This window comes from Anguilla anguilla, chromosome 13, assembly GCF_013347855.1.
Source record: "Anguilla anguilla isolate fAngAng1 chromosome 13, fAngAng1.pri, whole genome shotgun sequence".
Classification (NCBI taxonomy): Eukaryota; Metazoa; Chordata; class Actinopteri; order Anguilliformes; family Anguillidae; genus Anguilla; species Anguilla anguilla.
Window position 1 is genome coordinate 21,015,385 of NC_049213.1, and position 15,025 is coordinate 21,030,409.

Here is a 15,025-nt window from a genome sequence, read left to right on the forward strand (position 1 = left end):
AAATTTATGGGATGATACAAATTTGTTGCTAACTATATTGCTTGGGTTAGCTCATCTAATTTCAATTTTTTTGCTACAATATTGAGCCAACATGAGTGTTATCTTTAAGCATTTATGGTTCTTACCTGTCGTACAATGTCCCTTGCGAATAGCAACTGCAGCAGCAAGCGAAGTGATGAGCTAGTGCCACACTGTGTGGCTCAGTCGCCTTTTGCGCTATTCCAATTCAGAAACAGTGGCAAGTGTTCTTTGGTTTGTAATGCTGAATGTGATTATACTGGGATATTGTTGGTACCGATATTAAGCAGCTGATACCCGATATGTGGGAAAATGCTGGATATTGCCAATAAAAATCGGAATCGATAATTGGTCTATCACTAGACTCCCCTTCATGGCTGTGGCCTTTGTGACACTGAAATGACCCAGCATGATATTGAAGTTGAACCTACTCTCCGTTTCACAATGATCCACGCATTAGTCCTTTAAATTAGTTTATTTAATCTGCAAAAATAAAAGTGGTGGTGGTTTCATCTGGTCAACAGTTTGGAACCATAGGCTTCTGGGCATAGCCTGTACGGTCACCTGTTGCCCAGGATCATGTTGCAGTACACACAACCTCTGCACCATGTACAGAGCAACAGACTGGACCATGTGGGTCACACACATAATAGAGAAGGGAGAGAGAGGAAGGGGACAAACAGTCAAGGTGGAATTCTTTAGAATTCTAGTCCGAAACAATGGGGGCTTAGTCACTCACAAGAAACATAACCAGCTGATTAAATTCTAAAAAATATACATCAGTGTTAAAATGTCTTATAAGAAATAATTTCACTCCAAAATGTAAACAGATTGACTTGCTGAAAGAGAACTGGCCACTGGGTTGCAGAGTGGCGCTGAGGTGCTGCTGCTGTCTGGTCATGCATAGAGCTCCAGGAGGTGGTCCAGGTGGTGGTCCAGGTGTTCTGCGAGCGTGTCCCAGTTCTTCCAGAGGAAGGCCAGCAGGAGGAGGAGGAGCAGGGAGCACAGGGCTCGAGCGCGAGTCTTCAGCAGGGGCACGGCGCAGTTGGCCGCCGCGGAGACGCACACCAACAGCACAGCCATGAGCGCCAGCAGCACATTGATGAGCTTGCCCAGAAGGGGGCGCCCCGCTCGGCCCTCGCCCCCTTCCATCTGTCCCCCCCTGCTGTTGCTGCAGTTCCATCTTACAGATACGTGTCTGACACGCGTCCAGAGCCTCCTGCAACACAGTCACGGAGTCAGACTCCTCCAAACACTCATGCACACAGACCAGTCCTGATTCAAGCCTACGCCATGATGCCACCTGGAGGCCTACGTGTCTTGCTCTTCTGACTTGAATACTACCATAATCTTCCTTGCTTGGGCTATTGCACCTGCTATTTTAAAACCTAAATCTAAAATATTTTTCATTGCATTGGGAAGTTTTATTTTTTTATATATATATATTTTTCCCTGTCAGTGATAGGGGGGTCCTGCTGAACACCATTTATCTGTATTTTTGGTTGGTTTCAGGCTCATTCTTTTTCAGTTTTCTTATTTCCTGTTTTTTTTCCTGTAAAGTGTCTTTGTGACAGCGTCTCTAAAATGCACTACTCAAAACGGAATTTAACAGAATGCATGCATATCCACACACATATACGCACACGCGTGCACCTTCCCACAAACACACACACACACACAAACAAATCGATACGCATATCCGTGTGCGCGCACAAACATACACGCATGCAGGCACACATGCACATGCAAACCTAGTGTTACCCACAGAGAACACGGAGGAATATGGCATGTAAGTTGTTTGGCATTCAGGTTGTTACTACCCCTGTCGTAATTTATGCCTACATTTGTCTGTGTTGCGTATGTTTCATCTTTCTGTTTCGTCATCTGGTAGTTACTCTGCTTACAAAAACAACCATTTTCCACTTAACAGTGGAGACTAGCTGTTCAAACTCATGCTTGGTGTGATGTGTAAAGTAATTGCTGCATTTGACTTTGCATATTCAACCCAATTTCTGTTTGATTTAAATTCCAGTCTAACCCTTCTGGTTTGTTTGCTGATTAGATCTCGTGTATGACCACTGACTCGTTCCCTTTGACTCCGATTCTTGCCTTAGCCTTTCTAGTTTATTTGCCCCATGATTTTGTGTTTCTGACCATTCACTTGCGTATTCAATTCCAATTCTCGCCTAGCCTTTCTGCTTTGTTTGCTGATTGGATTTTGTGTTTGACCACGAAAATCCAATCAGCAAACAAATTTTTCCCATTTTTCCCTCTGCCCGCCACATATTGTGCTCTGGTTAGTTAGTGTTTTCCCAGCTAGACAACAAATCCTTCCATTGAGACACCACTGTGTTATTTTTCCTTTAATATTTTTGAAGGTACTCAAGGTGGAGTTTTAACTCTCCGTTAGGGGGACACTATTCAGACTTTTGGTGTCAGATTACCGACTAACTGTCCAAAGCTCGGCGTCCAAAGCTGCCCTGTGCCCAGTACTCTTCGAAGACTAGCCAGTTTTCAGTTAGATTTGGATAGGCAGATAGGGACCGAAGTTCCTGGTTGGTTTGCGGTGCATTTCCCTTACCCATTCCCCTGTTACGGTCTGACCCTAGAACCAGGTCGTAACAAGGTGCGTGATGTAGATGTGCACTTTACAGTGTGTGGTGCAGGTGCGCTCTGTGTCATGTTCAGGTGCCCAGCGCAGGTGTGCGCTGTGTTGTTCAGGAGTGTGTTGCAGGTGTGTGCTGTGTTATTTCAGAGGTGTGCACTAGGCCATGTTTCGGTGTGTGGTGCTCATGAGCAGAAAGTGATCAGGACATCTTTGTTTTGGGAGAGGGTGGCTGACCTGCACATCCCTCCCTCTCTCGTAGGATTGGTATGCAATCTTCTCCTCCACGCTGGCCAAATCCTGCTTCAGGTTGAGCACCTCATTCTGGTGGAGCTCCATCAGGTCATTAAGCTGCTCTTCCAGCCGTTCACATCTGTAAAGCAACAGGCTACTTTTGCTGTTCTTCACACAACTTTTTCCATTCCCCATTTTTCTTTTATCCCCGCAATTTGGAATGCCAAATCATGACTGTTAGCTTGTCGCACCCTCAGCCAATTCAGGAGAGTGCAGCCAAGAGCAGGCAGCTTCTTTTCATTCTGCAGTCCAGCAGATGGCCTACGCCAGATACCTGCAGTACTGGCGAAAGAACGCAGTTTGTGCACACAACGATGAGTCTGAGAATACTCCCCAACGCTGCCCGTGTGAAGCTGTGTCCCTTAGCCTAAGCACGTCTCTGAGCAGGCCTCTATATTAAGGTTTGTCTGTAGAACACATAGCCTAATCGGACAAGCAAATTATAATCCGAATGGGCAAGCAGGAAATTTCCTACAATTCCATTCCATTGCAATCCATTCACATATGGTGCCATGCCTTTGCTAAGAAGGGGTGTCATCAGAGAAAAATAAGGCAGAAAATGTTCGATATACTCTTTTTCTTTTTTTAACTGTGGAATGCGAATGCAGCCCAAATAAACCATGCACGTGTATAAACGAGGTGTGGAGGGGTGGTTTGCCAATCTAGCTAATTTATTACCGTAACACCTGCTTTGGTAACAGATACTGACAAATGCTTCAGGGACATTAGATACTAAAGGTCCATGAGGTGGCTTGAACCAAATCTTGAGCCAAACCATCCGTCTTTTGAAACTGTTGGGTATGCGCTGCTAACATTAGATAAAGATGCACCCCGTTTTTCCATTTTAAAAGTGGACATGATTAGCATTACTCAATTGATTTTACAGTTACTTTAGCATTACAGTAGCATTATGATGCTACTCAGTCCAGACACACACAGCTGAGCACAGCATTTCTCTGTGAATCTACAGATTCACTTATTTGTTGCTCTTTTTGAGCAGACCTGTCTCAATTGCGACTGAATTCCTTTGAAATACTTTGAGTGCTTGGTTTTGTCTGCCGGGAAGATGGGCAGGGTTTGTACTTAATGCATTCAGACTGGTTCCACTGTATCATGCAAGCTCAGTCAAGAACAGCAAAAGTATCTTAAAGGACTTCAGTGTATATTTAGCCCACTTTTGATTTACAGTTAAATATGAATTTCCCAACAGTGCACATTTAAATCACTTTTAAAAAACCATTTGTCCAAAGGAAAGCTTAATTTGGACCCCTTCCATATCTCAGTGTGTGACTCTCTGTTAGTCCCCGCACATGTCTTATTCTCAGTGCTTCACTGTGAGTCTCAGCATGCTAGTGACTATCTCTGCGACTAAGTGCATCTATGTGAATGTTTAAACGTTAGCTGTCACTGTTTTACCTGTAGCGCTGGTCTTGCAAGGCCTGCATGAGCAGTTGGTAGTCCCTCTCATAGAGCCCTCTCAGCTTGTCCAGAGCTTCCTCCAGCCGTGCTTGCGTCCGGCCCACATCCTGGAGCTGATGGAGGAGGGCTTCCAGGCCTGAGCTCGGTGGGTTCTCCAGTGCAGGGCCCCCAGAGGTGCTGCGGGCCCCCATCGATCCCGAGGTGGCGCTGGATCCCTCGTCCTCACTGCCGTAACGGGGACTGGACTGCGCCTCCTCCCCTGGCCCAGCTGGCGGCTCCTCCTGCAGCTCCTTCACCACCCACACATTCTCGGAGCTACCGAATCTGTTGTGTACGGCGGAGGCAAACTCTTTGGGCTTGGTGGTCACCTTGGAGCCCACGCCCCTCAGGCTCTGGTGCACATCCTTGTGCTGCCGGACAGAACCCCCTTGCTCCGCCTCCCTCAGCTTGCGCTGGTACAGGTCCAGCTTCTTCTGCAACTGGAGGACGGTCTGTGCTGACTTCTGGTTCTTCTTCTCAAACACTTGCTTGATGCGGGTGCTCTGCAGCCGGTCAGCATTGTTGGCCAGCTTCAGGTACTCTGCCACATTGTCGTCGCGTGCCGCCTGCTCCACCCTGATCTGCTCCGTCAGCCGGAGAACCTTCTGCTGCAGCTGCGCAAAACCCTGCCGGCTGCGCTGGGGGTCTGATGGGTTGGCCACACCATCTGTGGCACACACCCCATCCAGTGGCACCAACCCCATGGCCAGACCACTCACCTCCAACTGCTGCCAGAGACAGAAGACAGGCAAATAGAGAAACACAGGCAAAGAAAGGTGGTGAGGAACAGAAAGACAAGAGGAGAGTTAACTAGCTAGTTAGTTAGTTATACATGTATACCTAGCTAACTGTCTTTGGGATGATGTTAGCTGAATTCTGAACACATGCTTGTCATGCACTTATCATAAATTTGACGAACACATGTCTCTTTCATTTCAAATTCAGCCAGCAACCAAAGCGCTACTGAAATTCTGGTCACTGCTCTGATTAAAACAGACATGTCAACAAATGGAGTTCTTTGAGCTGTGAAATTTGTCCGCAACGGTAATTGGCCTGTCGTAGCAGATAACGGCCCGAGCGTGATTAAGAATAACGTTACAGAATTATTATCATTTAAAGGGCACGGGAGCGCCACGCGCGCACATCTCTTGGTGGCTGTTTAAAATTGAAAGAGAACATATGTTTAGAAAAAAATATTACAAACGTGATATTAATCCACAGACATAAGAATAATTCTAGTTTATGGAATCACTAACCTGCGGGTACGAAATGTTCTGGTTGCCCATTCACCGACGATGGCAAAAATCATAGCTTAACTAGCTCTGTAGCTACTGAACTTTAACTTAAATCTACCGGTAGCTAGTTGGAATATGCGCTAAGAAACTAGCTAGCTAATGTTACCTGAATACCTGGAGAGCACAATACGATTAAAGATAAAGATTTTCAAAGGAAACACAATTAACTTAGCTAGGGTACTAAAAAATTATTATGCTTCATATATATATGAAGTTGTTGGGTTTTGAAAAAGACGTTTTGGGCTGCTATAAAGTTAAATCTTACCACATCATTCGCCGAATGATTTATCTTTTGCCAGTGCATTTCCCCAAGGTAGTTGTACAAATCACATTTAACCCGCTGTCACTTAGGTCCAATCCATTTTCTTATCGGAGCTATCGCTAAATTACCGTCTTTAGATTGACACCGCGTTTAACGGTTGAAGCTAGCGGCACCTACCAGACCAGCTCCTCCCACATTACAGCCTGAAATCAGCAGTAGCGTGACCTGAGATCAGAGGTGATGACGTCACTCGCTTACTGCACTGCACAGCAAAAGCTTGGGAAGAACTGCTGATCTAAAATCCATGGAACAAACGCTGCATATCAGTGACAGTGACATGTTCAGCATAAGGCTAAGTCCGAAGCAAATGCACAAAAATGGTGTAACCTATTTGCTTAATATAATATCAATTGCACCAAGTCATGTCACGGTGTCACATATTCTCCCATCCGCTGCAGACGGAATCCACTGGCTCATGCTGGCAAATTGCCTTAGAATTAGGTCAGTGCGCTAACGTTAGCTTTCCAGTGATAAATAACTAACGCCGAGTATAATGTTGCTATAAAACGAGGGACTGTTACAGTAAAACCTGTATTTCTTACGGAGGGCTCCGTAATTTCTATTCATATTTCTGAATGTTTCTGTAACCTGCGTTTCTGTGTAAATCCATCAGACATGCAACCAAGGGCTTTTAATAAATCCCCAAACCTAATACAAATTTAATTACAGAGCCATGGTCACACGGAATTTCCGACCAAGAATTCACGCATGTAAACAGCCATATTAGCTTCAAAACAGCTAAAGAAACAACAACGGCACAATGTCTCTATTCTATCTGAATGTCTCAAGGATATGCATACAAAAGGATTGTACTGCTGTAGCCTACGTGTGTATTGGATAGGAGGGATGGGCATATACAGTGAGCTCCATAATGTTTGGGACAAAGACATATTCACAAAATTCACATGTGGTCCAAGTGCATACTCAGTTTTTATTAAAGGGTATATTTGCGCATTTTGGTTTCACCATGTATAGCCTACTGTAAATTACAGCACTTCTTACACATATCATACACCCGCCCACATGAGGGCACCATAACGCTTGGGAGTCGCTTCCTTAGTGTGGGTGTAAACAGTATGCATTACCTACTCTTGATTATAGGCTTTTGATTGTTTTTGGAGTCTGTTATTGGTGTTTGTCAACATGTGGACCCGAGTTTTGCTGATGACAGTCAAGGAAGCCATTATGAGGCTCAGAAATAAGAAGAAGAGAAAAAACAGTCAGAGACATGCAGTAGGCTAAACCTTATGCTTACCAAAATCAGCTGTTTGGAACATCATTCAGAAGAAAGAAAGTACTTGTGAACACAATAATTGCAAAGGGCCTGGTAAGCTAAGGAAGACCTCTACAATTGATGAAAATTCTCGCCACAATGAAGAAAAACCCCCAAACACCTGTTCAACAGATCAGAAACACTCTTCAGGAGGCAGGTGTGGAGATGTCAGTGACTACTTCCACAAGAGGCTGCACTGCAAGATGCAAACCAACAATTAGCTGCAAAAACAGGATGGCCAGGTTACAGTTTGCTAATAAGTACCTTAAAGGGCCGACAGAGTTCAGGAAAAGGTCTAGTGAACAGATGAGACCAAGAATCATTTGTATCAGACTGATGACAAGAGCAAAGTGTTGTGACCAAAAGGAACTTCCCAAGATGCAAAGCATACCACCTAATCTGTGAAACATACTGGTGGGGGTGCTATGGCTTGGCCTTGCATGGCTGCCAAAGGTACTGGCTTACTTGTCTTCATTGATGATATAACTGCTGATAGCAGCAGCAGAATGAACTGAAGTGTTCAGAAACATTCTATCTACTCAGGTTCAAGCAAATACCTCCAAACTCTTTGGATGGCACTTCATCCTACAGCAAATCAACAGTGATGTGCAACATATTGCTAAATCAACAAAGGAGTATTTCAAAACCAAAAACATGAAACATTTTGACTGGCTAAGTCAGTTGCCCAATCTGAATCCATGTGAACATGCGTTTCACATGCTGAAGAAAAAACTTACGGCAACCAGCCCCCAAAAAATTACATTACAGGCATTTACCGACCTCATAACATTTTACATAGTATTACATAGCATTGCATCCACTTATACAGCTGGATATATACTGACCGAATACAGGTTAAGTACCATGCTCAAGGGTACAACAGCAGTGTCCTACTCGGGAATTGAACCTGCGAAACAAGCCGGAGCTGAAAATGGCTGCAGTACAGGCGTGGCAGAGGATCACCAGAAGAGATACTCAGCACCTGGTGATGCCTATGGGTCACAGACTTCAAGCAGTCATTGCATGCAAAGTATTTGCACCAAAGTACTAAACATTACTACTTTCACAACTGAAATGGGGGGCTATGTTTTAAGGGTGTTGTGATTTCTACACGGTGAAACCAAAATGTATTTTTAAAAAAACCTTTAATACAGGCTGTGAAACTGCACTTTAACCACATGTGAACCGTTTGATTACAAATCTAGTTATTTGGCAGATTTTGTCTGCTTGGTGGCTTAGAGGACTACCACCTGGATTTGTGATTTGCCCATGCCTGTGTAGCCTTAAATGGGCAGTTCACCCAAAAATAAAATTAAGGTATGTTTCCACTTACCTGGAGTAGTATTTGTCCATACTGATAGTTTTGATGATATGCGAAATGTCTTGATATTCTCCGCTGTTCACATAGATAAAAGGCTCCTTGCTGGCCTATCTTCGTGTGGCCTCAAAGCTCCAATAATTTATATTAGAAAAATTCAACATCAAAGTCTCATTGCACATCTAATCCAGCAGTTACTTGCGAGCATCCACAGAGCTTAACCTCTGCACGTTTTCACCTAGCTACTTCTACCGAAGTACACCAACTGTGTAGCCTATATCTTGTGTTGGCGGACTAGTATGAAATTTGAGTGGTGGTGACATGATACTTTTACTTTATTAAAGCACATAACGGCTTTGAAATGCATGGTTGAGATATTAATCGTAAATTTATGTCATAGAAATTACACCCGTTAATATCTCAACCATCAAAAAACTGACCATTATTGAAAACCTGAGTATTTACTAAAAACCTGAGTAATATAAATGAGTATTGCTGCAAATTTCTGTATTGTACTACTATAACAATATTACTGTGAAATTGTACAGTACTTACCCAGTTATAGTCCTGGGCAGAGAGACAAGCAGACGCCATTGGGTTCTCTAGCAGGGCAGCACTGCAGGCAGTGTCGGTAGCAGAGGCGGAGCGTGGGCGGGGCTGAGGGCCAACCCTGTGGATTTCAGAGGTTGGATGGCGGCGAGTCTGCAGGCTAGCACCCTGCTTCATTACCTGCTGCAGCACACGGCTCAGAACAGCAGGCTGTGACACAGTGTCGGGAAGGAGCAGAGCATCCCCAGCCTCCAGCCCTGCCTGAAAAGGCTCAGGGGCAGGGCTTCCTGTTGAAACCGTGGAAAGGGCAGGGCCAATGTCATGTGGCGAGACAGATGAGCGGCGCCGCTGGTGGTTAAAGAGTTGCTTGAAACCCTGACCCAGGGCACCTATGTTCTCTAGTGCATTGTGGGTAATTCTGGAGTGGCCGTGCTCAAATTCCACACTGTGGCTACCCACCCCCACCTCCTCTGGGTCTCTCTCCATCGTGGTTCCACTGCATACGAGGGGGCCCAGGGGGGGCAACACACTGACCTGAGAAAGGAGAAAAATGGGGGCAAAGCTCAGGGGCCGGGTATGCAGCTCAGTATCACGCTGCAACCAGGCAGGGCATTCACAAAATTTTACCTCTCCAGGCCTAATGATAATAATAACAAACTTATTATTTCAGGCCATTTCAAAGTGACTTCTTTACAGTGACATCTGTATTTCAGGAGAACAGGAGGGTGTGCTTTTTGTCTCCAAAGGTATGTGGTACCCTAAAAGGTTTTAAAGGAACAGTTCACCAAATATTAAATGAAGATATTTTTGCTGAGATTTCTAGATATCCGCTGTAGCTCCTCTTGATACAATGGATTTCAACGGGACTAAGTTTTTGTGGCATTGCATTCAAAGTGTCAATAATTTTAATTTGAAAAACTCAACAGTAGCGTCTCTTTTCTAATATAATGCCATGGTTATTCAAGAACATCCACAGACCCTGTAACCTTCCATTGAAAAGTACTTTCTAACAGAGTACACTAACGGTATATCCACACAAAGTCTCAACCAAAGCACTCCAGTATTCTGTTGTTTTAAAAGCATTGCTTCAACATTATTTTAACAATGTTGACACTGCCCCAGAATGTTGGCGTACTTGAGATTTGCATGTATTTCAAAATTTGGTCCTAATGAGGTCCGCACATGCTCAGTTAATGGTTATTAAGGGACCTGCCTCAATACAGTCTCCCATTCACTCCCTTTATGACAATCCTTACAGTTATACAATATGAGACTCTTTGCCACCTGCTTGACCATCAGTCTCAAGTTCTGGGCAGGATTTTGGTGCTCCTCCCATATTTGATTTATCCAATCATGTTGTGGTTGACAAAGAGGAGGAGTCCACATCCTCAAGTAGAATGGTTTGCCAAGCAAAAGAGTGGAGCAGCAATTAAAAATATTTCCCTATTTAAGTAGACAAGTTCCCTGCCTTTGCTGGCTGTGCATTACATGTATTCTGAATGAATGATTGCACAGCTCAGAAATGAAAAGAAGCATTGCCTGACAGCATGCACTCTGCAGAAGAGTACACACTTGTCTGCACACACACTCCCCAAATGATGGGTCATTTGGGTCATGCTGGGCAAAAATTTACCCTTTTTAACCTTGACCTCTCAGATTTTTCTGATATTTGGCACCCATAATGTAACCTTAGAGTAATGACCACTGGTATACTTTTGATGGGAAAAAAACATTAAAATAAAGAATTTAATCTCAAATTAATATTTTCATGCGTTGTTCTATACAGTCTGGTGTATACCAATTTACAGACTGGGATCTCTTATCCTTTATCTTTGACCATACTATTATAAGGGGTAATTGACTGGTTAAAGCAGCGACGCTCTATTAGCTATGCAGATCCGATTCTGTAGCCTACTTCAGCACGATCTGCAGGTCTTGAAAGAAGAGTCGTCTTTGCTGTAGTTCGACAAGTTTGCAACTGTTCTAGCACGCATTCTGATTAATTTAAAGATTTACCACCAGCAAGGGAGAAACATTCACTCACTCACACACACACAGACTCCTGGAAGTGCAGCGTCCCGTCCGGCATGGCTCTGAGGGATAAACTGGCCAGGGAAAAATACCACTCACGACCTGAGGTCGGTAACCTGTGGTGTTAAAATCCTAATGTCATGGTTAATTACTGTATAGAGGCATGTTAGTTGCAGTACCTATGGGTGCAGCGGAGGCAGATTAACCCGAGCGCTGTCATACAAGCCTGCAGAAACGGTCAGAAGCTTTTATGTAGGCTATAGTTAAGTCGCCCTGGTACATCCCGCATCATCCACCCCCGCTCTCGCGAATGGAAATATAAATCTTCCAAAATCAAGGCACAAATCAAAGTTCGTTTATGATAATGACAAAGAAGCTAACGTTAGACATCTAACCGGCACATAAACACACTTACAGGACAGTAGAGAGGCTGTTCATTTCTCCGGGCAGACGACTCCCTTGACGTCAAAGCGCATTGCGTAAGACGTAGGCTAGAATAAATTAGTGCGCTGTTTAGACCACTGAGCTCAATGAACTGGGACGTTTTGTTACGGAGAATGTTAAATCCGAGTGATCACATTTACCCCGCTATCATATCGATATTGTGTAATATTGGCAAATTATTGATTCAATTGTGGGGGGGCGCTGGAGCCTATCCCGGCGTGCATTGGGCGAGTGGCAGGAATACACCCAGGACAGGCCACCAATCTATCACAGCGGACACACGCAATTCACTGACCGTACACTCGTATACGGTCTATTGTTCACTCACACGCTCGTACCTATAGCCAATTTAATGTCTTCAATGAGTCTACTTACTTGACTTCGGACTGTGAGAGGAAAGCGGAGTAGCCTACCCGCAGGAAATCTACGTGAACACGGGGAGAACATGCACACTGTACACAGAAAGGCTCAGATCCGTGTTGCCCGACATTTAATCCATATCATAGGTCTATACAAGAACAGCCTGTCCGCAAGTAAAATTAAACACTTTGGATACTATGTATATAAGTCGGAGCTATTTGATGCTATATAATTACAGTATCACTTTACACCTCCTAGTTATCCTTATGCATAGCCAACTGCAACTAAATTATGAATGGAAATACTGTTCCTGCACTGTCACACACTGCATTCAATGTGGTTATAGCACCACACGTGTGGCTGTAGCAAATTGTATAGTGCTGTGCTATTTGTTTCATCTGTGGGAAATAGCCTACATGCATAAAACATATTTATTATATATTATACATATTTATATATTTTTATATAATCTGTATAAAAAATTATAATTAGCTATTTATAATAATGAAGTGCAGCAGGGGTAGGCTATTGAAATGAAATGAAATTGAAATGAAAAAGAGCTAATTGAAATTAAAGGGAAATGTCAGGCTTGATATTAACAATATCATGTCTTTATTTGATTTTTGGACATTTTGACAGGGTATAATTTTGCTTTACGTACAATAGTTGGCAAGATTTTCTCACTTATGTCTCAGAACTCCTTTAGTAACATACTGTAGCAGTGCTGTTTATTGTATGGATTGGAAGTAATTTGTAAATGACAAAATTCTTGAATTAAGCTAGAGGGAGTCTCATTTGCTGTTGTAATCTTCCCTGAGCCATTCATGACTTGCCAAGTATAATAACTGATTGTTGAGTTTACACATTCTGTATTTTATTTCTTTATCAAATATTGATTATTAGTTAAAACAATACTGACATTCTATTCCAGGAGGGTTTATTTATTTATTTATTTTATAAATGAGGTGTCAGTATTGTTTTAGCTTTTTAAAATATTTCAAGTTTGTGATGCCTTGGAGAATTGGAGTTACCTCTTTCCCATTTTCAAAGTGTCCAAAAGAGTTAATGAGAGAGACATAATTTATTTTATCACATAATGGACAACACGTGAATTTCACACAGAATAAGTAAGAAACGGACACTGTACAGAATTAAATAATGAAAAGATAATTATATATATGGATCGAACTACTTACTATGCTGGCTCTTAGCCATGTCTAATTGACATCGTGAATTGGTGCAAGAAGCAACATACCAGATTCAAAGAGGGAAATAAATAAAACATAACTTTGATCTCAGGGCAGCAATGTGGAGTACTGGTTAGAACACTGGACTTCAGACCTGAGCGTAGATGAATGGAGCAGTGGTCAGTGTTGAACTGTGGGCCTGAGGACATCAGTGCACAGTGCTCTTGGCAAAAAAGTGAAACTCATTGCAGGTTCATTCATTCCAATCTGCACAGTATAATAACAATAACAATAAACATAATTAGTTGGCCCATGAAGTGTTATGTGCTCTTCAGAGTAAAGCAAGTTTGACAAGCACAGGATGACATAATTATTTGTGATATCAGTGACAGGTGCCACTTGCCTGATAGGTGTGTGCGGCAGTTATAAATGAAGGGCTGCGAGATTTGAAATGTATTCAAGACTGGAAACTAAGAACACAGCACCAGCATTGAAGTAGCATTTTCTTCTGAGGGGTAAGCCTGCCATATGTCAATAAAATTTAATATAAATCCAGGACCTAAACTTGAATTTAATGTGAGAATGTGTGCTCTGAAAAATTTTAATGCGGCTTTATAAACATGAAAATTACATTAATATTGTTTTTATTTATCTCAGGCGCAAACACATATTGCCATGAGATTCACCCAGCTGCTCCTGGTGGCATCAGCAGTAAGCTGCCTTTTGACAGTGTGGGTTCCTGGATACGTAGAAGCTGAGGATGAGATGCTAAACAGTACACAGAGCTTCCTTCTCTGGTCTCTATGGAAGCTGAACAGTGCAGAAGGTATATGCTGTCCTCTATTCCTTGATGCTATATTTTTATTCATTAGTCACATTTAGGCTTTTGGCTAGTTTTGACTAATAATCTGAATAAACAGAATCAGACAACGATCAAATTGTGCTGTTGGTTAATGCTGATGATTATCTTGGTGGTTTGGCTGTATTTTGATTACTACCATGAACGTCTAGATAATGAGTTGAAGTACACACAATTAAAATAGGTGGTTACACTATTGCCTACAACCTTTATTAACGGTGATCACCCAGTAGTTAAATAGGGACTGTGGGGAAGTTTCTACACAAAAGAGGACATTTGTTTTTCTTTAAAATCAATTCAGCCATTTTATTTAATAGATTTTTCACTTTTGTTGAAGTTGATAGTTAAGTATTTGCAATAAAGATCTGTAAATATTCTGGATTCACAATTTAGGTTAGCATAGTTAACTTTTATTAGTGGTTTCTAAGTTGCATATACAGTCGCTGCTCTGGGGATGTTGTAAGGCAGGTCTGATACTGCTACTCAGGTGAATGCATCCATGTTCTCTCATAGTGAAGTAACTACTACTAAATGAATATAATATTATGAAGGTTGTACAGAGCCAGTTTTTGTTTATTTGCAACATGCAGCTTTCTATCCTTAATTTTAGGGAAAACATCCTTTTTTGTTTGTTTTCTGTAAAAAATATAAAATTCTTCTGCTTTTGTTTCACTTGCAGTGGACGAAAAGTCTGCGCAGCCTTTCAAACAGTACATGGGCCAGTTGCACCAAGAGGACTTAAAAAAACAGCCACATGTGCCAAAGAAAGAGGATGATGACCACATGGATTTCCCATTGCTCCTGAGCAGACTGCGTAACGGCAAAGCTGATATAGGTGGTTTCCAATGGCAAAACGGCAAGAGCTCTGTAGTGCAGCAGCTAGGGGAGAGCAATGGCTCTCCTACTGTGCTCTCCAGCAAGGCCTACAAAATACATCACCCAGGTAACTGCTACCTGGAGATAATTAAAAGCCAGGATCCAGGTATGGTGGGTCTTGTTGAGGATGAGAATG

The 15,025-nt window shown here is 42.8% G+C and overlaps 1 pseudogene; it reads right to left on the minus strand.

Moving 5' to 3' along the window:
• Nucleotides 1-776: 776 nt before the first annotated feature.
• On the minus strand, nucleotides 777-11,636 carry LOC118210740 (annotated as a pseudogene).
• Nucleotides 11,637-15,025: the final 3,389 nt, after the last annotated feature.